General features: G+C 40.8%; 1 pseudogene; it reads right to left on the reverse strand.

Moving 5' to 3' along the window:
- Positions 1–4,631: 4,631 nt before the first annotated feature.
- The window catches only part of LOC129351126 (sodium/potassium/calcium exchanger 3-like), a 35,242-nt pseudogene continuing 14,485 nt past the window's right edge, over positions 4,632–25,388 (reverse strand).

The following is a 25,388-nucleotide window of genomic DNA, read 5'->3' on the forward strand; positions in this document are numbered from 1 at the left end:
GAGAGAACGATAAGTGGGTTTAGCGACATGAACTCCAAAGTTTTATCATCATTGTCATAACAATAAAAATGAACTATTTATTTATTCATTTTCAGGTAAACATATGGATATGATTGCTTGCCACAGACAGAAATACTTCTCATGAAAAGAAATTCAGCATAAATAATAAACTAAATGATATGATTAATGCCCACTGATAGTCTGTTGGTGATTATGGTGGAGGATCCGTGATGCTGCGGGCCTGACCAGGGAGCCTTGTCACAAACTCTTTGAGAAGAGGGAAATATTTTTGAATACAAATATTTCTACCTCTGACTGAAAACTGAAATAGATTGTCATAGTTTTTTCTGTAGGGTTAATAATCCAAAACATGTGAGCAACTCTTTGCAGAAATGATTTGACTCCACAAACCTGCAGACTGACAGTGAACAGACGGCCTGATTCCAGGTTCGTCTGCAGAGTTCAGGGTCAGTTTTCTGTAACTGGAGCTGCTGATTCCCCACCAAAATGAGATCACGTTTCATAAACCTGCAGACTTCGGTTCTGTCCCAGAAAGAAGCAGCTTTAGCAGGAAAACAGAAGAAAGCTGCCATCAAAACCCTGAAAGAAACACTAATTAGCTTCGTGACCCAAAAACCAACAAGCTCAGTTATTTTTCTTATTTCAATTCCTTTCTGCTGACTCTTTCCCCATCGCAGGAAGGAACTGCAGCTCTTTGAGCCAAATGTTCTTTTTTCTCTTTAGCTAATCTCTTCAGCAGATTCCATACAGGCTTAAAATGAGCAAATCGAGGAGGTTTGGAGTGTAATAAACATGCAGAGAGCAGCAGAGGCTGACAGGTGGTGAGGTATCGACATGTTTCTGCAGGAAGACATCTCTCTGTCAGCAGGAATAAGTCTGGATGGGAAAAATCCAGGAGAGCTTGGAATCTGGCTTATTGAAACATGTGAAAGTAACAAGCAGAGGAGAGCATGGCTTTGATTAGAGGGGCTTTTTCACTGCTATATTAAACAAAACAATAAGCTTTGTTCAGAGAATTACTTCAAAGTTAGTTTCAATTCAGTTTATATTGTCTCAGTTATCTTTGGCGTTTGTTTTGCCTCTCTTCTATAAAGGCGATAATACCATGTTATTACCATGTTCTCCAAATATTAAAACACAAATTTATGATAGTACTGATTCTAATTTCGTTGTAAAAATCTGAATTCTGGATGATCCTAAAAGTTTTATCCAGATTAAACGTTTTCTTTGTGGACATTTTGGGCATTTTAGAAATTCTAGAAATTTGCTCTCAGTTTCTCTTGTTGGAGTCTTAATGTCTGTAAGCTCCAAACATCATAAAAACATGGTTAAAATATTGAAAACCAGTCACATGGCTGTTTTAGATAGAATCCACACAGAAGCATTTGTGTTTAGAAATCCAGATTTTTATCTTGTTCAAAAGGAAACAAGGATGAATTGTCTTTTTTGCACAATTATGACCAGAAGTTCTTTGTTTTGTTTGTTTCTGGGATGTTGTAAGAGTCCAGAGGAGGGGTGAAGGTACCAGAGCGTCCAAAGAAAACAAAAGCTTAGTTTCATAGCACAACACTGACCTAATGCTTCAAAGTTCTGTGGAGGGGCAGAGAGGAGAACCGAAAAACTCTGGGATGTTTTTGAGTCTTGTCCACAGAATTTATGAAACTTTTCATTAAACAATTAGCTTTGAACTTTTACCACTTTTTTGCAAATTTCTCCAATAAACTCTTTTCAGGGGAAAATTAATTGGAAGGTAAAAAGCAGTTTGAAACTTTTATACCAACTTTTAAACCTTTTGCAGTTGCATTTGCTTCAGCATGAAGTCAAACCCAGCGTGTCAGAGAGCTTTAGGAGAAAATAGAAACTTTTTTATGTTGAACTTTAAAGAGTTGCGATCAGGTTCAGTGACCTGCCTGATGGACCAGGAAACACGCAGCACATCTGACTCGCTCCAGGCTGGAAATGAGCGACTCTGCTCAGACTAATGCAGGAAAACCTCAGCGTGCATGCAGAGAGACTCCACTCACCTGAAGCCTCTCGGAGTTTCTGCTCTTCTTCTGGCTGCTGTGCAGGATGGAAAGCATCAGTTCCGGCTGTGGTCAAAACAGCGACAGTCCCATGGTTTAGAAACAAACACAAAGGCAAGCGAGGGTCAGAGAGGAGGTGAGACAGGAGGAGGAGGAGACAGAGGACAGGCGCGTATGTCGCCCCCTGCTGGCTGAATTCAGAAACTGCGCTTTCTCTCTTTTACTTTTCACTTAGAAGCTGGAAAACAATCAATTATATGATAGAAAAATCAATTTATTGACCACTAAGTGAGACTTTATTTCTGTTAAGTATGACAATTTTCCAGTTACAGCTAAAAAAACATTTAACATCAGAATATTTCATCACGTGAATAAAAAACCCAATAAAATAAAACATGTAGCCTGAGTGAAATGTTTGATCAATACCTGCTTAGAGTTTGTTGGTTTTCAAAAGGCGTCCAACAAATGAGTTTCACTGGAATGCATTCATGGATAATAACTGTTGGTGTAATATAATTAACCTGATAGTTGAATATCCAAATTAAGAACAATAAATATCTTTTTTTTTTAGCGCATGTATCTGTTTATTCAGTAATCCATTCTGCTATCACCATAATCCTGGATGGAGGGAACAATCATTACTCTGCTCTGACAATATTTAGATACTTTTATCCATTTTCTGCTTAGCAGCAGGATGTCTGAGAAGGTAAAAAAAGCCCAACAACAAGGAGGATAAGAAGAAATCAAGCATCAAGTCAAACTGGACACTTCTAGCTTTTGTAAGTCAGTTTATTGTGAGAACATTTTCTTCTCCTTCTGGTTCTTCCCAGAGGTCAACAAAAATGAATCTTTTACAAACTATCCAAAAGACTTGACAACAATAATAAACAGATCTAACTGCTGCAGATCTATGTTCTAAAGAAATCTGTTTCCAGAGTTTAAAGTAGCGACTTTCCCCTGATATGTACAGCATAACCCGAGCAGTCAGAGCCTACTTGAGTTAGAAAATGCGTTAAAATCACATAAAGGAACTTTAATAGTTATAGAGGCATGCAAAAAAAAAAAAAAAAAAGCATCTGTCTCTGTGTTGGAAAATAAACCCAATCCAGCTGCTTCAGTGGATGTGTGAAGATGCTCAGCAGCGCCCTCTGGTGGGAACTAGGAGAGCAGCACATCCATCAGACGCTCCCGGTTTGAATCTCATAAAAATAATATTAACAAATACTTCCATATTTAAACACATGCGGAAACAGAAGTAATACTGTAGAAATGGATCTTTATTTTTTTCTCTAAACGGTTTTCATTATGGGCATAAATGTTGGAATCATTTTAGGCATTTGGTGATTTATTTGAGTTTCTCCAGGGTGGAATAATTAGACGACAAAAAAACTGCAGTGAATTTTGAAGACAACGTTGATGGATGCACAAATGCATTCTGCTATTCAGGCTGTTTTCTCTGATTCAAATAACTGCTGTAGTTTTAAAATGATTTTTTTAGTTTCTCAAAAACGCAGCAAATCTCCCAATTGCTGCGTTTTCATTTAATAAGAGAAGCAAATAAAATCACACGTGAAAACTGCAAGTCATTAAACAACCTAAACGCCACGATCCTGCAACTACTTCCTGTCGTCTTTATGGTTTGCGTCAGTGGAATCATCCGGTTGTTGATCATGTGACTCGTGATGTGAAAAGATGTTTCCACTGCAGTTTAGCAAAATAAGGCAATTTCCATGCAGCTCACACTAATGTTAAAACATTTTTTAAACAAAAAACAAGAGTTTCTTTCAAATTGCCGTGTTTCCATTAAGCAAATTAATTTATTTTCAAATTGTGCAATTTTATAGCCAATAGAAATGCAGGTAATGAAAGATATGCAGATATTTGGTTAAATATTAATGGTGAAAATCTACAATTTTAAAAAAATAATTGCAGTTGAATGTTTTCATTCCACCCTGAGAAACAGAAGAGAAGCAAAAAAAAGTTCAAATAAATAAGAAAAACCCTAAAGTTGATATAACATTAATGCATCTTAACTCCTGCCTCTAGCATTAAAGTCTGAAATATGAGACGCAGAGGAATAATACGCTGTAAAAGCTCAAATGCTGGCATGCCATCACTTTCTGTTCTCCTCAAACCAAACTTTTACGGCCACAGTTCATCATATTTAATTTACCGCGAGGAGGAGGACGACGCTCCGCAATGTCTCATGTGTTTGAACTAAACTGTACAAAACTCATAAATTATAAAGATCTGTAAAAACAACATCAGTAGTTAGATTAAAATGTTAGGTGTGGCGCATCGCAGAGTTCACCGTGCGCCTCGGAGAGCACTGACTGCTGTTCAGACATGATCTTTGAATAAGTTAATTCATAAATAAATCATGATGATGTCTTCCCAGAAGCAGTGGCATCCACACACAAACACGCACACACACACTCACGCTCAATCTATGACCCCCCCTAAAAATACTTTTTGGTTTAAACAACAACTAAAAGACTAACAGGAGGTCTACAGGTACACACGTCCAGAAAACTGCAGACCGCTCTTACAGAATATATCTCTCTACGTTAAGTGACAGTGCTGGATTAGGTCCCTTTCATTCGTGGGTTTGGTAAAACCACATCTACTTGGATATGGAGGAAAACAGCCTATATAGTAAAAGAGTTAAACGTGTAGATCTCTCTGAGTGCGAAGCGACCGCTGTGGCGAACCGCTGTGGCGAACCGCATGCAACGGAGCACGGAGGACATGTTGAAGCAACACCAAATATCACTTAAATGCTTCTTCAGGCCCTTCGGTTGTGCAGAAAAGACTGAATTTCAACAGTTAAAATAAGTACCTATATAATCCTCAAATATATACAGAGAAATTTCTATTCCACTTAAAAATACCTTAATTTTGTGCTTAAACCCAAACTTGTAAAAATGCTAAAAATCGCTGATTCCTCTCTTACATAACAGGAGCTGCTCGCCTAACTGTCCGCCATGATGCTGTTCAGTTCAGCCAAAACTGTTTGACTGGCAACAATCTCCGCTGCCGGGGCGCCATCTTTGGCATCCAATCCGCTTCCAGAAGCGAACCCAAACCTTCTGCGTCTTCCTCAAGACGTTTCAAACGAAGCTGTGGTTTCCTAAGCAAAGAAAAGGTCGGACTCGATTCCGAGGCGCCAACAAACTGGAAGCCATGTTGAGTTTCTCTCCCTCCACAAGCCAGCGCACAATGACGAAGAGGAGGACGAGGAGGAAGAGGCAGAGGGACGACGGGGTCAGTGGATGTCTCTGCACATGGGGAGGTTGACGAAGATGAAGACGTTGAACTCGATGAGGACGGAGAAGCAGAGGAAGACGGCGTACATGACGATACAGGCCAGGCCCAGCCGCCAGTCCAGAGTCCATTTGTTCAGATGGACGCCGAGGACCTGCAGGGACGCAACAACTTCAACTCAACCATTCCTGAAAAACACACCCGCCATCTGCAGAAACAATGTCTGAATGAGGTCAATATTGATATTTAGTGGAACAGCTGTCAGTTATGTCTCAGCTGGATTCGTGCTCATTTTTAACCACATCCTCCAAATTAAGACGGAGAAACTGCAGCGGAGCTGAAAACTGTTTTATTCCACCCATAAAGCAAACTTTCTATCTTCCTCCACTTCTGTAGTTTTTCTAACGTCTCGCTCTGTGGAAAGATCATCTTAATAATTGTTGTAACCATTCCCTTCGTGTTCCCTTTGGTTTCCTTCCTGACAGAAAGTACTGCAGGTGTTTTTCATTCCTTCCTGGAGGAGTCCCTGAATTTCAATGTTGAGCTTTAATGTGTCCAGTTTTCTCCCTACTCTGATCCACTGATGGAGAATTTAGGTATCAACTTTGTTTACTTGTTTTTTTCTTTCTCTTAGAAAGATCCCCTGGCCCAGTGTTCTGTGTTTAGCTTTTCTCTGGTTGGAGCTGCAGACGGAGGATTTAAAAGGCTGACATGTTTTAATGCTTCACTGAAAAAACTGTTTCACAACTTATGTAAATTTTTTCTGGTTTTGGTTTTGTTCTTGCGACTTCTCAGTGATCTGATTCGGTTAGTCTCTGAGTTTTCAGTGTGTTGTGTGTGTGTGTGTGTGTGTGTGTGTGTGTGTGTGTGTGTGTGTGTGTGTGTGTGTGTGTGTGTGTGTGTGTGTGTGTGTGTGTGTGTGTAGGGGTGTGTGTGTGTGTGTGAGTTTGCAACCAAAACCACTGATTCTGATGTGTTTAGAAATATGTCGAGGAAATTTTGAGATATCTGCTTTCCTGCCCTTTTCGCTGCTCGCCACATCGATCCAATAAACTCACAATTATGAATTAGCGCAAAAATAAAATAAAATAATAATAATGCGTGGATGTGTTGACTTAGCATGGATTTCCTCAACAGCCTGCGACTATTTTATATTCTTTTTGACATTTATGTTGGGGGTTGTAATTCAGCTACAGTCTGTAGGGAGAAAATAATATTCTGCAAAAATTAAAAAAATAGTAACCTAGTCGGTAAAAAGGAGAATGCTGCCCTAAAATAATGCATAAAAATGGAAAACAGACTTACTGTAAAGAAGACTGAGGCCAGTAAAATCCCAACAGAGAAAATGAGTCCTCTGCTGTTCAGATGGACCTGAGGGGACAGACGTTACACAAAATGGTTTGAATGAGCTTGAATGTTAAAGAAAACTCCTGATCTGATCTGTTCTGATCGATCCGGTGTGATTCTGGGTCACAAACACTCACGTTGGAGCCGTAGTCGATGCAGAGCGTCTGCAGCGCCCAGGGAAGCCCCAGACCCACCAGGATGTCGAACACATTGCTGCGATGGAGTTGGAGATGGCCATGTCTCCCAAACCTGAGACATTCAGTTTCACTTTTAGTCACAGAGGGAAGCTGGTTTGCAGGAGGCATCAGAAACAGGCAGCAGAGCAACAGCCTGGCTGATGAGCTGCACGGCTCCATCAGGTGTTCGTACCTTGGCGGGCCACGATCACGCTGGCCATGCAGTCTGGGACGCTGGTGCCGGCCGCCAGGAAGGTGATTCCCATGATGACATCAGGAATGCCGAGAGTGAAGCCGATCACAGTCACCTGGAAGCAGAAACGCAGAACGTCTCAGATCCTCATCTGGAAACGGCTTTCAGGACATCCACAGGGTTTCTCTGCTGCCTTCTGCTGAGAAACGTCTGCAAGGGTTCGACCAGATGAATCTAGCTCTTTGTTTTATTTTGAGAATAAAGTTTGAATAAAACAAGATAAAGTCGTAGCAATATGAGAGTAAAGTAATAATATTTCCAGAATAAAGATCTTGTAACTTTATCAAAGCTTTGCTCTCACTAAAAAAAATATTTTCTTATGATTTTCATCTTTTTTCTGGTAGTATTGTGCCTTTGTTCTGCTAATATTATGTTATTCTTGTAATTTATATGCAAATCTCTTATTCTCTCCCTGATCCCCTGTCAGACATCAGGGCCTGCAGGTTTAATAATTTCCTGAATAAATGCTTCATCAGAACCTCCTGACAAACTTTCTTCACTTATAATCCTGGCTGGATATTTCCTCCAATTCCCTTCTTGGCAGAATCAGCAGAGCTCATTTCTTGGCTGGTTCTGGCTGTTAAGTTTGTCCAAAAACCTCAGAAAGGTTGAGCTCAGCGTTTTGGCAGAGCCGCCGCCGAAGCCCAATTTGTCCATTTGAAAACCAGTTTTGATGTATGTTTGGGATCATTTTCTAGTTGGACCAGATTACATCCAATTTTCAATCATCGAAACCACATTTTATGCCTTGTATTAATGAATATTGGTTAAGATGTTCAGGAACAACCCAATAACCAAGCCTGCAATAAACTGGAAACTGTGGAGTGCCAGTTTCAACAGCCAGTTTCCCATTATCATGGACTGGAAAGACACCAACCAAAGAAGAAACCCCTGCTTCAAAACAAACACCTTCAAGCTTGACTGAAATTCACAGTTTCCCACCTGGACGAGTTGAATGTCTTCTGAGAAAGGTTTCATGTTCAGATGAGAGAATCATGAATCATGTTTGAGGCTTTCAAACTAAGAAAAGTGCAAGACTCTGAAGAATGGTGGCAGAAACATTATCGCATTAACATCCAGATGGTTGAAACGCTGACACAACGTCCAGGGAAGGACGACCTTAATGTGACCTGAGCTCAGTGAAACATGCTGAGATCGGAGAGCAGCCGATCTCTGAGCCAGTGGTCTGCTCCGCGGGGATCAACTCACCAATCCAGACCATGATGTAGGAGAGGCCAGCGATCCAGATGGTGGCGGTGAAGAAGGAGACCATGAACCATCGCTCCCAGCGCCGCTTGCCACAGTTTGGGATGGTGAAGAAGAGCAGCAGCGACAGCGGCCACATCAGCAGCCACTTCAGTTTGTTACAGACGCCGGCTGGAGGATGACACAGTTAGGGTCAGAGGAAGAAAGATCTATTGACCTGACAGCCATGTTTTTGGTCTGGGGTGGGAAGCCGGCCCACATGCACAGGAAATGATGACTGCATGCAGAAAGACGGCTGTAAAGTTGTGTTTTATCTTTACTGTTGTTCTGTGCAGTGGTTGTGCTAAGAAAGCGTCTTGAATGCCAACTAGGAGTGTCATTTGGGTCCAGATTGGTACCTGGGACTTAAATGGCACCAGCGGGCCTTCGTTGTCCTCTTCTCCCTCTCCTTCCTCGTCGTTCTCGTTGTTTTCGTTGTCCTCGTTTTCCGTCGTTGCCTGACTCCAGCCGCTGCAACCTCCCGTTGAAGCCCTGCTCAGCTCCGCCCATCCCGTTCTCCAGGCCCCGCCTCCCCAGACCTCGGGCGGCGGAGTCCGAGTCGCCGTTGGTGATGCAGTTAACCCGAGTCTCTGTGGTGTTGATCAGCCTCTGTCTCTGGAACGTCAACACAGATGATAATATACGACTCCTGCCCAGATCCTCCTGCCTTATGTCAGCTTAGCTGCAGCCTTTCTTACCTCGTTGATGAGCATGCGGGACGCCATGGTGAGGCGAGTCCTGGGGGAGAAATGACTGGTGATCATGATCCTCATGCCGGCCTCAGAGAAGGTCAGCTGGTGGGGGTACGCGGAGAGCAGCTCGTCCACCATCAGCACCGACGGCGGACAGTGTAGGTTCGCTGCAAAGACACACAAACAGTCTAACTGCTGAATTTATGAAAACAAGCCTAAAAATAATCCCTCCAGCAGATTATGACTGGTTTTATAACATGTAGCACAAAATGGGCGAGGAAAGCTGGTCTGATTATAGAGCTTTTCCACATGGCTCTTATTTCAAGTCACTTTACTTTCTGTATGGAGAGAAATTTATGCCAATATGTTTGCAAGCAAAGAACAAGTTTTTTAAGCAGAAATAAGAAATGCATTTCAAAAAGAAATTTTAAGAAAACTTAACCAAAAATAAATAAATTAGAAGAGAACAATGTTTGCAACAGTAAACATGTTTTTTTTTGTTTCAAATAAATCTTTCAAAGTGTTTTGAAATTGAGATTAACAAATTGTTTTACACATTTTGTTTCACACTTTTTGGGGAGGGACACATTCAGCAGCAGCATTTTATTGGTCAGTGCCGATGCAATTTATTCCACTAAATCTCAATAAAAAAAAAAAAATAGAAAAATTCTAAATTTTTTTGTCATTTTTCTTTTGCTAAAATAAAAACAATCTGAATAATAATAATGAAAATAACATTTTATAATAATTGAAATAATCTTTAAAATATAATGAAATCTCAAGATAATTTCAAAAAATTTAACCTGCAAACAAAAATACAATCTTAAAATTATTTAAGATTATATTTTTATTCTTTTTTTTCAGATACTATTTAAAGCACAACCAGCACTAGATTAATATTTACTCCATTATGCACGGCTCGATAAAAGCTTAGGATGCTCAGAAGTCTGAAGTTGTGGACAGAAAAGCTTCTGCAGATCAACTCTGGTACCTTTCTTCAGCAGAACTGCCGTTGCGTCGTACGAGACGTTGTCCTCCAGATCCGTGCTTCCTGTCAGCCCGTTCGCCAGGTTCCCAGAACCTTTCTTCCTCCGGCTGAAGTACCGATGAGCCTTTCCGTTAAACCTAACCACGACACGCGATCCCATATCAGCCATAAAAATTCAGTTCACGGAGCTGCTGCAGTTTTAACGACACTCACTTCATGATGAGGATGTAGACGGCATACATGAGGATCAGAACAAGAGATTCCCACCTGCAAACATGATAGTTAGACATTTGCAAACCGTCCGTCAGTGTGATTTTGGTTGCAGAGTGAATTTGATACGCACCAGCACACCTTCTCATCATAGATGAACTAAGCAGGGGAGACAAAGGGACAACAATGTAGCGTTTTAGAGACAAGTCAAAGTATTTGTTAATAGTATCTATTGATTACTTTATTATCCAGGTGTGAAAACATCAAACTTGCTTCACATTACAGAATCCCAGTAATCCCAGTTTCAGAAATGAAACAGTCTCGAGGTTCTGCTGCTGTTTCCAGACTAACCAGGTGTGTGTTTACAAGAATCCACAGAAAAAGATCTTACCACAATCAGCGCTATGATGGAAAATGTGTAATAGATGGAATCTCTGAGCAGAGCCCAGTGGGACAGCTTCACAGCCTGCAGGGTGAAAAAACAAACACGGTGACCAGAACGTTTCTTCCACACAAACCCTGGGTTCACTCACATTCTGGGGATTTTAATCACATTAAAAACTCTGTTAGATTTTAGCAAGTTTAAGCCAACTTTAAATGGCAAAACAGAGACATTTATTGTAAATTAAAAAAAATATAGAAGTTGATTGAAATTTTGAGTGTATGTTTTCCTCATATGTTTCGGGAAGCCCTTATATCTGGCTGCTGTGACCCATCCTGAGGTGAAACTGTTACTGCAGTGTGAAAGCAGGCGTGTGATGGACGATGCTGCAGGACCACCAGCTCACCTGATGGGAATCTGCATCACCGTTTGAAAAGAAAACAGGTTTGCTATGAAATATGAGCACTTCTTCAAAAACCTCCTGTGAGCGCAGCAGCAAAGTTTGTGTTCATTCTGGGTGTTGTCTGTTGAATGTTCAGTATAGCTGTTGCTTGTGCTCATAATTCAGATTTTTAAACCGGCTGTGTCAATAAAACAGCACAGGATGAGAGTCAGAATGCAGGAGGATTCACAGTTTGTGGATTTAAACGCCGTGCTGCAGAAACTTTACGAAGCAGTTCATGGACAGGGTTGTGAAAAAAGAAAGAATTGACTAGCAAATTGCTTTATCGCAAGGTGGTTCAGGGCAAAACTTAGAGGAAAAAATGGGGGTCATATTCTCACTAGCTTTCATTTCTAAATGTCTCAGGTATAAACGTCTGAGCTGCAGCTAAAACGGCTCATTGTTTGATTTAATGTTGGACATGTTCTGAACTAGTTTACTAAACATTGAACTTAAAATTCAGTTTGAAACAGTGACATTTACACATGAATAAACAACACTGTGAAAATATGACTGAAAAATGAACAACGAGTTATATTCTCTGATGAAAGATTAAATGACCCAAATTATTGCTGTTCCTTTTACAGTAACTTTATAAATGGTTCCTCAAACTTCTCTCCTGTAATCATCCTAAATTACCCAGCTGTGTCTCACTGGCTGTGCTTCCATGCACTACATAATTGTCAAAATTGGAATCACAAAAATAAATTGGCTCAGAGGAAACTCGCCAATTCTGAAAAAAGCCATGTTTTTCAATAAAACATTTCTGCGTGTGAATGAGGTGTTTTGGCTGCATCTCTAATAGTAAGAGGAGGAGGATGGCTCTGCAACAAATGTATTTATGATTTTAATTGTGCTTCTTATTTAATGGAAACACCACAATTGAAAAATTGTGTTTTTTCAACATTAGTGGAATATTGACAAAGTTTTGTGCATATCAGTAACGAAAAGCTGCTTGTCTTTCTCTGTCTGCGCAGTTTTCTTGTGCCAGTTTGTCTCCAGCGTTCCAGTCTTCATCCTGACTGATGATTTTCACCCAACTGAATTTACTCCTTTCTGTTGGTTCTTGCATTTGCTTTCTCTGTTCCTGCGCCTGATGACACTTTGGAGATTTACGTTGACCTCCGAAAGCACCACCACTGTAAAAGCCTCCCGCTCTGAATCATCGGCATAACGGTGAGTTTGTTGACCTTTTGCAGCCCAATAGGACACAGGACCAAACAATGAAGAGGATAAATCTTCCACACGGCGCTTAGTGAATCAGAGAAGGGGAAAACCGTCACATTTTGAACCTTCCACTCCCAGCTGGGAAATCACAGGTCGAGGAAGAACAATAATAATAATAAAGCTTCAGTGTGCTTCCGTTGCATTTTATTGCACAGAAGAGTCTGCAGAAAAACTGAAAGGAGGCGAGGAGAGGGGACAGCAGGGGGAGATCCTGAGTCTGAACTGAACCATCCCAGCTCCATTAGATGGTCATTATCTCAGCACAATTACATAATATGCAATCAGCTGCGCCGCTGCTTGCAGTTCAGATATACTTTTAAGAGCAGAGAGCTTATCCTTGAGCTCAACTCATTTCCGTATCAGTGGCGCGTCAGATGGCATCAGAGCGAAGCTGCCGGCCAAACTTCTATGCAAGGAAGGTATCGTGCTAAAAATGATAAAATCTCCTAGAATATCGCATGTTTATACATCAGGACTTAAAAATATTAACATGATCCTCATTTTGTGGTGCCTGAGATGATCAAAAGCAAGCAGCTTCACGGTGTGTCTGTATTAAAATGATCAGAGTTGTGCTGAAACACAGCAGCAAAGAGGAATCTCATCAAATCAGTCGCTCCAGTTTTTCACAGAATCCTGCATGTTTTCGCACAGATGCATAATTTTCCACAGAACTCATCAAAAACATTGAGTTTGAACAAATCAAATACTTTTCTCATGTTCTTTTGTTTGCTCTGCTTCTATTAGAAATTTACTTTGTACATAACTTTGTTTATTCTTTTATTTCACTAAAGTCAAACCAAATCACCTGTAGGTGGCAGTGTTTCTTGCTTCAACTGTACTGCTGCGGCCGCCTTTAATTTCAAGCTATAGCTCTTCAAAAGGTCACATTTACAATCCTCCAAAGGCTATATAAGCAATATAAATACACTTCCTTTGACTGAATCTTTCTTAATTTCTCTGATCTGACACCACCAGGTCAGCTGTGAGGTCCTACCTGGCCAGCGAAGAAACCACACACGCCGATGATGCAGAGGATGTTGAAGACGGCGGAGCCCACGATGGTGCCGACGCCGACGTCTCCTTTGGTGATGAACACGCCTGGGGAGGCAGAAACATAAACGACTCCAGCAAGATTCAAGGAGAAGCACATTTCCCCATTCAGAAAAAACACGTCTCGTAAAAGAACCCAAAATATGTTGACTTTGTTTAGCCTAGAAAATCATTTTTGGGCTGCAGAGTGGGGCAAAAGGTCTTGGGTTCGATTCCCGACCTGAAGTCTTTCTGCATGGAGTTTGTATGTTCTCCCTGTGCATGTTGAGTTGTTTCTGGGTACTCCGGCTTCTTCCCACAGGCCAAAAACATGATTGTTAGGTTAATTGGTCTCTCTAAATTCTGCTTAGGTGTGTGTGTGTGTGTGTGTGTGTGTGTGTGTGTGTGTGTGTGTGTGTGTGTGTGCGTGTGTGTGTGTGTGTGTGTGTGTGGGTGTGTGTGTGTGCGCGTGTGTGTGTGCATTTAACTGCATTTTTCTTTGAGATTGTATCACTCAGTGAAAGATTTAATAGTTTTAAGTGTTGTTCTGTTAATCAAGGATGTTGTATACAATATTTAATCGTTTAAATGTGATGAAAAGTGTGAGCATGAAAAGATGCTATTAACTTGACGAGGACATTGTGAATTAGGCTCCCCTATTTTAGGGACACAAAGTCCAGACAATCCTTTAATGAATGAAGCTGGAAGTGATGAGTGGGACAAAAGATTTCCCAGAACTATCCTCCATAAACATAAAAAACAACATAAGAGCTCGTCTCTTTGAACATGAGGTCGGTGACTCTCAGCTCTCTGTATTTCTAAGACACATCAGACGCCATCAGTGAATCTCGTTACGTAAGACGAGGTTAATGTGGAGCCAGAAAACGCTCCAGAGTGTTTGGCGGTCCGTGGAGTCTGGACCTCCCTGATGTTACCGATTATAGAGGTGAAGAGCTCTGGAGCCGAGCTGCCAGCTGCCATGAAGGTCGCTCCGGCCACATCCTCGCTCAGATGCAGGCGCTGAGAAAGCAGGACAAAAGGCAGCGTTTAGGAAAAACAGCTGCAACTTCAACTCTTCTGATCAAATTTCTCTGGAGCTCAGTCCTGCAGCAACGTGCAGCAGGTTTTATGAGTCTGACACCGGAGAAAACCAGGTGGTGAAACGTTAGGACTGCTGTGATCAAACTGGCTCTCATGACTGCAGCGACCCAGTCCAAACTCTCCTGATCCCAGCTAACCCTCTTCGTTCCACATCCAGTTCTTTAAAATAATATTAACCTGAACACAGCGTGCACCATGTGATATCTGACTGCTGCATCCAGGATGCACAAAGGAGCTTCACTGTCGATCTTTCTCCCAGATCCATCAATGCTCCAAAAGCTCAATAAGAATTCAAACACATGGTCGACTTTACAGATTTATTTGGACGGTTTTCACTCATTTACATAATATTTCTGCCCATATCTTTACATTTCTGCAGTTTTATTGCTGAAAGTAGTCTGCAGGTTTGTTTAAATACCTGAACAAACTTGCACATGTTGAACATTGTTTCTATAATTCTTTTCACATTCTTTTCAAAAATACTTTATCAATCCCAAAGGGAAATGAAACAATGCCATAACTCAAGTTATCCAATATTTATCGCAGATGATGATGTCTGTGGGCAGAAAGGATCTCCTGTAGCAGTCTGTGTTCCAGTGAATTTGAAGAAGACTGACTGAAGACATTCTGTTTATCTATGACAGTCTCTTGAAGGGGATTATAGGTTTGGCACATTATCTGTAATAAATGCAAAGTTTTTGCTCTTACTGTAGACCAGTTTTATTCTTTATTCTGTTTTTTTGTTTGCATATCTCTGTGTGAATCTACTGGCTTTGATTTCTTTACAGTCACTTTGCTGCTGTTGCAAAAAAAATAAAAAAAAATTCTGCAATCAGAAATTTCTATTCTGTTTCTAACCTCTTCTATTAGAAATGTGATATTTGCTGTGGGAAATATCACTGGTCTCACTGGAGATGTTTTTAATCTTCGAAGAGACCCAGCGGTTCAAAAATATGTCCATCTGGTCCGTCTGTCAATAAAGTTATGAAGGTCTTTCAAATGTATTTATTTTTTTCAGGGCTTCAGTTGAGGTTTTACTAATTTCTAGGAATCTGTAAAAAACCTGGAAAATGATTTCTCAAAGATTACCTTAAATCTAAATTCTACATTTCAAATTTAGATTTATAATCTAAATTCCTTTAGATTTCTGAGTTTCTCAGTTTTTTTAACAAGTTGACAAACTTTCTTCCACATATTGGCGCTGTGTGACAAGTGTTGCTGCTTCATACCTCACAGATCTTCTCCAGGGAAGGGACGAAGTAGTCATCGCAGACCAGCGCCAGAGCGCAGAACATGTAGACGGTCTGCGAGGAGAGATAAATATTACAGGAAGAAGCGAAGCGTGAGAAGCATGTGAGAAGTGATTCATCCACGTGAAGCTGGGTGAGACGAGCTCCATAAGTCTGTCTGAGGAAGCCTCTGAATCAGCTGATGCTTTATAAAGAATTATAATTATAATGAAATTATCATATTCAGAAATCTTTGCTCTGCATTTTAGAAGAAGACACTGAATGTTTCAGTGGAGAAAAACATCTAGATTCTTCTTGTTGCTGTCTCAGTGAGACTGATCTGATTTCATGCCAGTTTAGAGAAGTTCATCGTTCATGGATCAATAAAACTGAACGAGCAACATAACTACAAACAAGCAACATAACTACAAACAAGCAACATAACTACAAACAAGCAACATAACTACAAACAAGCAACATAACTACAAACAAGCAACATAACTACAAACAAGCAACATAACTACAAATGAGCAACATAACTACAAATGAGCAACATAACTATGATCCCACGCAGTTTAAATGAGGAACTCTGCTGAGTTTAATGCCCTGCTGGGCACTGAGAGCCCAGCAGGGGGAGCTACAGACAGACATGATCGTGAATCCCCAAAAAACTGTCAGGAAGCAAAAACAGCAAGAGCTCCAAGACGCCCATATAAGGAAATTACTTTATTTATATCCATCCATCCATCCATCCCATCCATCCATCCATCCATCCATCCATCCATCCATCCATCCATCATCCATCCATCCATCCATCCATCATTCATCCATCCATCCATCCATCCATCCATCCCATCCATCCATCCATCCATCCATCCATCCATCCATCCATCCATCCATCCATGCTTTAGAGTGACAGGAAATGTGAACAACCAAAGAATCTCTAGTTTTTACACACATGGCAGTGAGAATCTTTCACAGGCTGTTTACAGGACGGCTGCAAAGTGAGGGCGGGTCGCTAACTGTCTCAAGCTGTGAGTCACTTTGGTGAGAAATGAAGAGTCATCAGGTCTGAAAACACAGCTGAACCTCTCAGCACCTGAGTGAGGTGTGAGGTGTGTGAGAGTCAAGCATGTGGAAAAGGAGTGTTGCAGCATCAAGGGAAAAGGACGTTCAGCTTCATCCTGAGCAAGAAGCAGCACTTTAACACCAGCATGTGATCAAAGACTTCATGACCAGAGACGCTGCATCTGATCTTAATGTGGAGCTTTTGAAGATTTATTTCAATCTTTGTGGTTTTTCCTCTAATATTTGGTCAAATGTCCCTTTAAAAAGTTTCTACTTGACCAAACGTTTTGTTGTTGCCATCAGATGTTCACACAGAAGCTCATTTAAAGTGTTTAGTTTCCTGTTTTTAAGCATAATTTACATATTTTCAGTGAAGTTCAGGTTAATTGATTATTACGATGATCAATCAGATACAAAATTGGCTCTTACATCATGCATATGCAAATAGAATGATTCAATTTATTTCTTAAATAATAAACATGTCATTAGCAAACACTTGATCATTTGTAGCAAAGCATCTGCAGCTAAAAAATGCTTCTGACATCATCATGTGGAAAGCTCAGGCCTTTCTGCTCGACTTCAGGTGGGATGATCAGTTTTTCAATTAGCCAATTTAATAATTGGAAAGCAAAAGGCGCTCGATAGGAGATTTTTCTTTTACACAATTCGAAGCTAAAACTGCATCTTGAGGAGTTTTCAGTAGAATATAAAATTTCATTTTAAATGCAAAATGTTTGTTTTTTTGAGCAAACTCAGCTTAATTATGAGAATGTTGTTGTTTCAGCAAATTGGCCTTTTTAGAGTTTATACTGAAGTTACTGATTAATCAATTAGAGAATTACTTTATGATTATTTGAATAACCGATTAATAATGATTAATCCGATTATGAATTTCTACCCTAATTCCATCCACTTCCAGCAATGTATCAGTTTCGCTAGACTTAACCAAGCCCTCAGGATGACGCCACCACCACCATGCCTGACAGTTGGTTCTTGTCTTTGACGCCTAATGTGGACTCATCCAAATTGTCTTCAGAGGGCATTCAGTTGCTCTATCTGAAAATGTCAGTCGAGTTTAAAGGTGGAGCTTCTGGAGAAATGATTAACTTCCCCAAAAGTTTCCAGTTTATCAGCATTTAGTTTTTCCTGAAAATCCTCAGCAGTTTCCTTTCACGTTTCGGATCAGATGGCAGAAACTCGGACACTAGTCATACCACGATGAATGGCTGCACACTGTGTTATGAGTGAAAACAGCTGAAGGCAACTTTAATGCTCTGAATTTCAGCCGCGAAGAAGGGAGAACATTGCATTTCAGAGATGATCTGTTCTTTTTTCAAACTCTAGAAACAAATGGATAAACGTCTTTATTAAAATCTCTTAATAGCAGCTTTAGAAAAATGGAAGCATCTGGATTCAATCCAGTGTTTGAGTCAAAATCCCTGAATAAAGAGCAGATGCTGCAGCAAATGCTGCGTTATTCAGGCCACATGAGCTGCACAGCGATGTGGCATCTGTTCACATTTATGTTATTTTCCATGGCTTTAAATGCCTGCTTGTTTCCATCTTCATCCACTAAATTAGCAGGGATGCAAGCATTCCAGGTGCTGTTTGGTTTTCACTGGAGACGAGGAGCTGCAGGTGGAGAGAAACCCACCAAACACACAGCCTGCTTCTGATTGGTCAGAGAGCAGGATTGTTTTTTATTTTAGGGATCTCGAGTTTAACAGGCAGAGGATTTGCACGGCTACTGTGTGATTAACAGTAATAAAGTGACTCAGTAGGAGCAAGCAGAGCTGCCAACATGGTTTGCAAACTGGAAAAACACACTGCCAGTAAAAAAGGACCTTATCATTAAAAAGGATCCAAGTGAAGTTTAAAACCCATCAACCCTAAAAGGAGAAGATAAAACACAAAAAGAAAGGGCCAAGAGTTACACCTTGAGGAAACTCCACAGGAAAGAGGAGCTTTAAATGGATCTCAAGTTTTCTGCATGAACACAGAAACTTCTGCCGTACAGATATAAACCAGTCTTACTCTTCACGTTCTGCTGACTCCTAATCTTAATACCTGAACCGACCAAAAACTTTCATAAGCCAGAATATGAGTATTCAGACCACCTGTCAACTCAAACAAAGCAACAGAGTGAAGATGAAGGTTCAAACTGATAACAGATCAAGATCTTTATTTTTTTAGAGCAAAAAATAAAATAAAATCTCAAAGTAAAATCTATTCTACAAAACACCTCCAGCTGCTGAGATGCTTAGCTGCAGTTAAGACTTTTCTTTCAGTATATAAAACCTTTTTTATAATTATTTTATAGTTATCTTCACTTAAATTTTAATTTCTTTCCTCCTAATGAACAAAACTTCACTGAATGGAAAATAAAATAGCATTTCTGATTCCACTGGTCTCATTCAGTTTCTAGATATCCAACCAAACAAAACAAACTGCTAAAAGTTTGCTTTTAGTGACAAAAACAGCTAAGTTCATTAATTAATGCCTGCATTTCATATTTCCAGGCTTATTAACTGACTCAGTGAAAATATGCCTGAGAAAATATGATCTTACAGCCTTATTCTCCCATTTCATCAGGAATCCTCCACATCTACTAATTATTCAGGAATCTTACTATATAGAGGAGAAAAACAGCTTGTTTGAGCCTTTATGTTAGCTTTGAGAAGCTCATGCTCATGAAACTGGACTTACGCAGAGCACATGCAGAGCCACAGCTCCTTCAGTTCTCTCCTTGTTTGTGAAGAAGTCGGTTGGAAACTCGTGCAGAGCTGGAAGAGATAGAAACCTGCAGTTAGAACAGAAAACGTTCCCTAAAACAAGCCTTTAGGGAACAGGCGTACTCTGGAGAGAAACATGTTCCTCTGAAAAGAACAATACAGGAAGGAGCAAGAAAAATCCTGGGAGAAGTCAGGAGGGATCTTATTATATAGTAAATAAAAATAAATGAAGTTATTAGGCAGTGAAAACAAATGTTTGGAACAGGTGAAGATTTTTATTCCTGTTAAATCTGGATCAGAAAACCAGATCATTCTTCAGACTGTATGATTCTAAATTTGAGGTTTGATATTGAAATATAGAGAAAAGAAGAAGAAAGAGAAAGAAGAATGATAGGAAAGAAGGAAGAAAGAAAGGAAAGAGGCATTTTTATTTTTGAATAATATTTCAGTCAAACTTCTATTTTTATTCAATGCAAAAACAAATGAATGAAAATCTGCCAGGTTTGGCCTCCTCTCTCTTTTCACATAATGGTCTGATCCCACATCCTCACATGTGATTGGCCACAAAGCTGTCATGCTGCCAATCAAAACAAGGCAGGGCGGAGCCACTGAGAGTGAGAGCTGAGCAGCAAAATGGAGAAAAATGTCCGCTCTCTCTCTCCGTCCAGTTAGCTGTGGCTCGCTGTGCTCGGCGCTGAGCGAGGAGCCGACTCACGTCGCTCACTTAAAACACCCAAAACATCTGCGACAGACGCAGCACTAGAAGGAAGGAAAGATGGATTGATGTTTTCATACATTTTATTTTCTTCTTTCTTACTTGCGTTGATCTGGAAAATAATCTAACTGCAAACATTCCAGTGTTTTACAGGCTGTGAAGGAACACCAGGTTCTTTCTGGAACATTAAAAGCCCATAAGGTGAATGTAATCAACCTTTGATGAGACTGAAAGAAGAAATCTGTGTGTAGAGAGCTTTTTTAATTTCACCTCCATTTTCATGGACCTTCAGTTCCAACATGAAACAGAAAGAATAGTTTACAACTTTCCCACTGCCTTCTTCTCACACTCTTCCAACTTTCTGCAGCCCTCCTCGGCTTTATGTTCTGCTGAAGACTTCACAAGCCTGAAACAACCCAGAGCAGCTTGTAAAAAGCCGCAGAGCACACAGTCGTCTAAAGGTGACAGCTGGATGTGTTTAATATTAACTGCTAGGAGCCGGTGTGAGCTCCATCCAGCCCAGATACCAGGCTGGCAAACAAACAAACACATCACCGAGTTAGGCTCAAAGTCAAGAAGCAAAATTCAGCTCAACACTCAGTAATAAGCTAACTAACGTGGAGAAGAAGCTAACTCCCAAAGAGCTCATCATGTCTCCAAAAAGCGTGAAGCCCAGAGTCCCGGCAGAGAGAAGGGGAAGGGCTGCAGATTCCCACCGAACATTCAAGACATTTTCATACACATCAACACTGACAGGTTTCCCTGCACCGCGTCAGAGCAACAGTTTATGTGTTGCTACATAAATTCCCTCTGATTTCAGGGAAGCGGGGCAGTTATCGCACCGTTTACCATGATAAGATCATGAGAAAATCGTGATAAAATAATAATAAACTCATGATAAAATCGCATCGTGAGACAAATTTTAATTTGTTGTTTTCAACATTAATGATGTTTAAAACAGTCCATATTGTTGTGATTGCTAGTTTTTCTAATTTTTCCACTGTTTGTTCAACAGGAGTTTCAATAACTTCAAACATATTAACAAATGCAGTCAATGTGTAAACTTTAGTGACACAAACCAAACTTCTTTATGTGATTGGTGTCCAAAGTGGAGATTTGAGAAAACTCCTCCTTTGTGTTTGCAGATAGTGATTCTTTTGATTCTTCCACTCTGAGTTCCAGTTTTATTGTATATTATTGACAATTAAAGTACCGTTTGTCTACTTCACATCTCTGTATTGCTTTTTGTTGTTCTCACATGAAATACACTGAAGTTAGTGGTTATTATGTCACAAAATGTGCAAAATGTTCAGTAAGTATGAAAACTTTTGCAAAGCACAGAGTTCTTGTTGGAATAATTGTATGTAAGTTATCCCATGTATTGTTTTTCTTACTATGTATGTCAGAATGCTGTAAAACTGTTACTGTGAAGATTAACTACTTATTCTGTTTGATGTCCGGAACGAGATAGACTTAGACTTAGACTTGACTTTATTGATCCCTTGGGAAGACTCCCTCAGGAAATTATAGTTACCAGCAGCTCACAGGCAAAAATGTGGCACACAGTAAGCATACACTAAAGAATACAAAAAAATACAAATTAAATACAAAACAAAGAATATAAATACAACACAAAAGGAAATTATAGCAATTTGGTGGTACAAGATAATTGTGTTACATAGAAGAAGAGGCACACACAATATACATTATCAAAGTACTGTCTTTGCATCTCCTGAGGTTACAGTTTGTTTGTTGTCTCTGGGGTCATAAAGTTCAGTTCCTGAGACTTTGGGTTGTATGCAAACGACCCATACTTCCTATCAGGCTGGACGTTGCTCTGGCCATCCGAGGTGACAGAATCATCGCTTCAAAGATAAAAGAAACACAAATCGATCCCAGGGGCATTGTATTCTCCTGGTCTTTGTATTTGTATTTGTATTTGTATCTAACACTTAGTTGGGAATTGAGAACTGGCACTGTAGCTGTGTGATGAATTGTTTACCCAACGCCTTTTTAGAGCTACAGTGCCCTTGTGTAACCAGGGTGACCTAAGGAAATAAAAGGCGTTGAGAGCCAAGACGTACTCAGAGTGTGTTGGAGATTGTAACTGATGTACGTCTCTGGGACACTCTCCTCGCGAGTAAAACTTAACTGATGTGTTCTGTCTTTCTTTCCAGGTAGTGTTTTACTAATGTTAGGGGTTTAAACCTGACAGTTCTCTACAATCTCCACTTTGCAGCAGAATTTTGCTCTTTAACTGAACCATTCAATCTCAGATTAGACAGATTTTGTAGGAAATAATATTTATTTAAACATGAGCAGGTCAGAACAGAGTGAGTGTTTCCTGGAGGCAGGAGAAAGGCTGCTGGGCCCAGAATGAAAAGGGGGTCGATCCAACGCTGCAGCCACAGCTGCCAAGACGAACATTCAGTGATGTTAGTCAATGTAGAACAAGCAGAGGCGAGGCCAAGACATGGTGCATTATGGATGATGTTTGGAGACCGGAGGAAATACATGATGTCTGTGGATTATTCATGGGAGGAGAAAGGCAGGGATGGACGAGGCGTCCAGAACGCGGCAGCTCAGCTGATAATATTCCTTGAGTCTTTCTGTTGACATATCAGAGCGTTTGGAGAGTTTTTTAATCAGTAATTAGTGCAGCTGTGAATGGGGTCACTGGGATGAAGCTTCAGCTGCTGATAATGACTCCTGTTGCCTGAAGCAAACAACTCAGAACTCCCTGAAACAAGAGCAGCGAGATTATTTCCTGTTCTTCAATCGGGCCGGCTTCCTCGTTCCGCGTGACGCACAGTCAGCTGCCGTCAATGTATCAATCAGCAATCAGGCATCGGTTCACAGGGGAACGCATTCCCTGCTGCCAGCATCAACCCAGCCTCGTTTAGCGGAGCCGCTGTGAGCCACAGAGGACAAGCGGCGAATCAGGATGCAGCATGGCCTCGTCTCTGTTGGATCACTCCTATTCAGCGTCTCTACAACAAAAAGGAGAGGAACAAAACTCTCCCATCAGACGGCTGCCACACAGAGGAGGCTGAGTTCAACAACCTGGCAGAGGTTGCTGAGGTTGCTCAAAGTCTCCCAAAGGTACAAAGAGGCCAGAAGATTTCCCCTCAGGCGATGACGGTCCTGCTTCATGTTGCATGAAGGACCAAGTGCCGGGGCAGGAAGAAGAACTGGACTAGAGATCATGTTCAATCACGTTCAAACTGCAGCGGTATCAAACCTTCCTGCCTCTCTGGAGAATGACAGCTTCAACTTATTCAAGAAACGTAAAGAGGAAGAGCATGACGGCGGTTCAGGGTCACGGGAAAGGGAAGACAACCTTTAGTGTTTCCTAAAGATTGGGATAAACAGCAAACAACCAACACAAATTTCTTCATTTTCTCAAAGTCAAACTGAAAGAAAAACTTACAAAAGGAAAATTTAGATCTTATATTCAGACATGAGCCTTAAAAATGAATCTGTAGGAGCTGGAGGGTTAGGATTTTCGTTCCTCCTAATGTTTTCAACCGCTGCCCAGCTCATCATCTCTGCCACGGCTGATGATGTCATCGCCTCTCGGTAAGCGGACGGGACTGTTACGTAACGCCGCCGAGGCTCCGTGTTCTCCGCCGGAGCGCCGAGGGGGAGGGAAACTTTCCGACGCGTGTGTCAAGGATTGAGAACGGAAAAAAAGAGAGAAGTAAATCCTGCACAACTCCACTCTAAATCATGACATAACGCTTTTTGATCATTGCCATGGCAATGGACATGTATCACTGCTGGATTTGGAGACAGAGGAGATGGAGGAGACGGAGGAGATGGAGGAGACGGGGGAGATGGAGGAGTCGGAGGAGTCGGAGGAGACGGGGGAGACGGAGGAGAGAGGGGGAGATGGAGGAGATGGAGGAGACGGAGGAGTCGGAGGAGACGGGGGAGACGGAGGAGTCGGAGGAGACGGGGGAGACGAGATGAGCGAGGATGGGGTGTATCTGTGTGTGTTTTCTCCTTCAACATAAAATAAAACAATAAAAAACAACAGAAAGATGAAGAATGGGCTTCAGAAGAACGTGATTAAAATGTATTAATATTCACAAACCAAAAATCAGATGTGAAGGACTGAGAAACAAAAGCATTGAGAGATTTGGTATTATTTCTAATTTATTTAGGATCAACACTGAAGTCAATACTAGAGTTGATGATTATGATCATCAACGTAATCAAGAATTATTTCATTATTAATCCCACTTAAGAGTCTGAAGAATAAAGATGAGGAAATTCTAGCCCACAATGACAACAAGAAACGTTTAATCATTTCATGACGAAGGGAATTTAATATCATTATGAAAAGTGATTAAGTTGAATGGCGAAGCTTGGGGGAGGGGCACGATGTGGGGCGGAGCTGTGGGTAAATGGGTGGAGCTTTGTGAGGTCAGGTGTTTAAATAATGTTTGGCTAGTTCAGGTATTTCATCTTCTCAAGCCGCATTTTCCTTTGAATATTTAAAAAAAATATAAATAGGTGAATTTTCACACTTTGGAGTTACACTCCACAGAAAAGCCATGAACAAATGGAAGTTGACTCTTCATTGCCGGTGGTTCAGGAATGACCCAGAAACCCTGGGATGGGTTGGAGGAGGCTGCTGAGGAGCAGGATGTCTGTGGACCCAGACAAACATTTACAAGCTAGACAGAAAGCAGCCAAATGAGTTTTTGCTTATTAACTGTTTGTAAATGTTTTTCCTTCTTGGGAAAACCTCGGAGTGATTTAAAATTAAGCTGACAAGGTTTACAGAATTGTCAGATTCTGATCCATTCATCCCTGTTTTTCATTCGTCTCATCACCCTGCGGAGGACCCACATCCGAGCAAACATTTTCCAGCGGCTCTAAAACACACGTGTCTAAATGATGCATAAATACACGCCACAGCTGGCAAGAAAGTTTATTTTATATCCGAAGAGAATACGTTCGCTGAAGCGTGCAGGACAGAAAAAACGAGAAGAGCAGGACTAATATTGACTTTCCAACAGCTGTGTGCTGAAGCGTCATGCAGCCGTTGGAAAAACAAATTTATCTCCAAACATCCAGCAGTTTGTGTTTATCAGGGAGAGCCGATATCTGCTCTCAATCCATTCGTCTGGATGAAAATGACAGAGTATTCCAACAGCTGCAGAATTTTATGTTTTCCATCCTTCAGCTTGGAGAAAGACAAAAAAGAAAATAGTAATTTAACGTTAATTGAAGAG

Source organism: Poeciliopsis prolifica, unplaced genomic scaffold (genome assembly GCF_027474105.1).
Source record: "Poeciliopsis prolifica strain line A6 unplaced genomic scaffold, Auburn_PproV2 SCAFFOLD064, whole genome shotgun sequence".
NCBI classification, from domain to species: domain Eukaryota; kingdom Metazoa; phylum Chordata; class Actinopteri; order Cyprinodontiformes; family Poeciliidae; genus Poeciliopsis; species Poeciliopsis prolifica.